The following is a 3,521-nucleotide window of genomic DNA, read 5'->3' on the forward strand; positions in this document are numbered from 1 at the left end:
GTTGTTAAAAAATTCATGAATTAAAACTAGAGATTCTCAGTAAAAAACTTTCTGTTCTTTTGTGTGCCTAAATTATACCAAATCATTAAACATGTTACACTACAGTGTTTTGTTTGTAATGGTTTATATTTTCTAAAGAGGCACTAACGAAGTTAGTTTGTCAAGGCTCACAGTTTAACGGTTGTAAATGATCTTGCTTGATACCGACATTTACATCTTGTCGATCAAACTTTTTAATCTTTTTTCTATTGCCAATTTAGACATTTTTCATCAAGTTCCACTTATAAATAATGAGTTAGAAATAGCACAGACGTGAAAATAGTTTTTATAGTGCTTCGTAAACTGCTTCTCATTATCTCCTCATTAGGGAAGGTTCAACGACGATTCTCAAGTCATTCTTTAACCTTTACTGCTGGTCTATCCTGTGTTGGACCCCCTTTGAGAAAATACTCGCATATCGCAGATGTCGACATGTTTTGTTGGCTTAAAAATAACTTTACAACGACTTCATTAAAAGGGCTTTTGGCTCCCATGTAGGGTTTCTTTTAAAGTGTTATAAACATGTCACCTCAGTAATTTAAGATGAGTTTTAGGTTCAGGATATGTACAGACCCTCTGTGTTCCGTAATTATATCTTTGGAATTTTTCTGTTTCTTGAAAGAAGTTTTTTTATAACTAAAATCTTATGGTGTCTCTCGTTTCTCAATATAACTAAACATTGTAAGTTTCCAACATCTTTAACCCATCGAATTAAACTACATCAATAATTGTTTCCGATATCTGAAGTAACGTAAGTATTAATACCAGTATAATGTCAAAATCAGATATAATTCTGCAAAATAAGAAAAGTAGAGATATATGTAAGTACACTTGAATCTAAGACATATTTTTCTTTAGTAAAACCGTTTTATTTCACCTTGAATTAATATATATGTTTGTCATATGAAATTATGTATCTTGTTAACTATTTTGGAAATCTGATAATAAACAAGATAGTGGAATTTCAGTTGAATATGATTATTTTCAATAGCAATTAACGTTACTATTAACAAGTTATATTAGCTAGATTAGACGTAACCCAAATTTCTACTTTTCAGTAATGTCGTTTTCAAACTAAGTATGACATGACTTATTGAGAATTTAATATCTTTCTTTCAAATTATTTATGATCATCGGAATATTGAAATATAAATTTTACTGTATAATTTTTAAAACTTTATTTAACAGAATTAAGACTTTCCAAACAACTCAAACATATAGACATTTTGTGGTAGTTCTGAACACGGTTGCATAATTTTATTAATACTAAGGCCAACTGCTGCCTTAAACAAACCTAACTAAATATTAAATTCAGCTCTCTTATTTTTAATATTTTTCAAGATATACAACAATAAAGTTTAAACTAATTCTGTTACATTTTCAGTTTTTTTAATATATCTTCGCAAATAAATGCTACAAAGCATTACAAATACCTTCTCTCTCCGGACAAACTTACGTACCCATTTAAATGCCTTTGATATTTGATAATAAACACAGAGAGGAAGAGAATGTTTTGTTTCATTTATTTCATCTTATATAATTAGAACGTTAAAACAGACTATGCTCTTAAATTAATGTGTATTTTAACCATTATTTCTTAGAAATACAGTAATGGAGGAAATATAAAATACCCGACAGTCTCGAGCATTTTGTGATATGTTAATTTTTAATATTGCGTTATTTATCAGTACTGTGGAAATACTTAATGATATGATAATTATAAGAGTATTATCTACAATAGACGTAATATAAACATTCGTTGTTAATACTTTTTGTACATAGTCAAAGAGGCCAGTACTACTCATATGCTGCGATAGATATGTGTGTGAAGTATATCGAAGCAACGTTGTTTCTTTTGTTATAACACAATAGAGCAGGAAACGGTCTCATAACATTCTGTGAATTCTTGAATACTTGTTTATGGTGGAAATATGCTACCCATAAAGATCTCCAATAAGGAAACGTCTATCTTGCTCTCTACTTTATGTATATACCTTATACAACAACATTAACAAACGACATAGATAGATTAAAAAGTTAAACATGTGGAAAAAAATCTCATTTTCTACCTTAACAGTTTTATACCATTGTTTTACAATTTTTTTCATAATATTTTCACAGAAATACATTGTCACTTCTTGGCATAATTTCTACATGTAATATTATTTTAATATGTAACAATTTCTGTTATATCAATTCCAAAACAATTTATCGTTTAACAGTTGAAATAACATTCTTTTTACTGTATGAAAGAAAACACAATTATTTGCCTATTCAAAAAATTAGTTTAGTTAGGGAGAAATCCATTTAAAAATCTCAGTCATGATTCTACACTCTGTTAAGAATGTTTTATATTTCTGCTTCAATTGGTTTTTCGGTTTGTTTCACGTGTAAGTATCAGAAAATAACGAAAAAGGCAAAATTTCACGTTAATATTTCAAATGAGTATGAAATTAGTTTACGATTATTATTTCGAAAGTTTAAAATTAGTAATTACTAACTACTAAGTTTAAGAACGTATGTTTAATTAATACATAATAAAATATTTTACTTAAAATAAACACACAAAGAAAATAAAACCCAAATCCATTAGAATAATACATTATATGGTACAATATTGTGTGATTTATACTTTAAATACCATTGACTTTCTTGAATAAACTCACGTTGTACCTCCCGTAAATATAAAGGTTTAGATGCAGCATTATAAAATATAGTACAAAAACAAAAGTTTTATTTAATTTATTAACAGAAACAAATGTTGCTGTTTTTCTTTTGTTTTGTTTTCTAAAAGAAAAGTTGTGTCATGAGAATAGCTCTGGAAAGTTTCATTTATGAATTGCAATGGAAGTTATGTACGTTGTCACTAGATTAAAAATACAAATGTGTAATAATCCATTTTATATAACCGTGGAGGTGTTATACGTGATGCTCAATCGCATTATTCGTTGGTAAAGGAGTAGTCGAAGAGTTGACAGTAAGAGATATTAACTACCTAAATTTTCTCTTGTGTGTGTGTGTTTTCTTATAGCAAAGCCACATTGGGCTATCTGCTGAGTCCACCGAGAGGATTTGTTTTGGAATTTCGCACAAAGCTACTCGAGGGCTATCTGTGCTAGCCGTCCCTAATTTAGCAAAGGGAAGGCAGCTAGTCATCACCACTCTTGGGCTACTCTTTTACCATCGAATAGTGGGATTGACCGTCACATTGTAACGCCCGCACGGCTGGGAGGGCGAGCATGTTTGGCGCGACGGGGATGCGAACCCGCGGCCCTCAGATTACAAGTCGCACGCCTTAACGCGCTTGGCCATGCCGGGCCCCACCGAGAGGAATCGAACCCCTGATTTTAGTGTTATTAATTCGAAGACTAATCACTGTACCAGCGGGGTTTTTCTCTAATCTATTACTGCTCATTAGTGGCGGTTAGTGCAGATAACTTTCGTGTAGCTTTGCGCGAAATTAAAAATAAATCATACCACAC

The sequence above is a fragment of the Tachypleus tridentatus genome, chromosome 2 (genome assembly GCF_004210375.1).
Source record: "Tachypleus tridentatus isolate NWPU-2018 chromosome 2, ASM421037v1, whole genome shotgun sequence".
Lineage (NCBI taxonomy): Eukaryota > Metazoa > Arthropoda > Merostomata > Xiphosura > Limulidae > Tachypleus > Tachypleus tridentatus.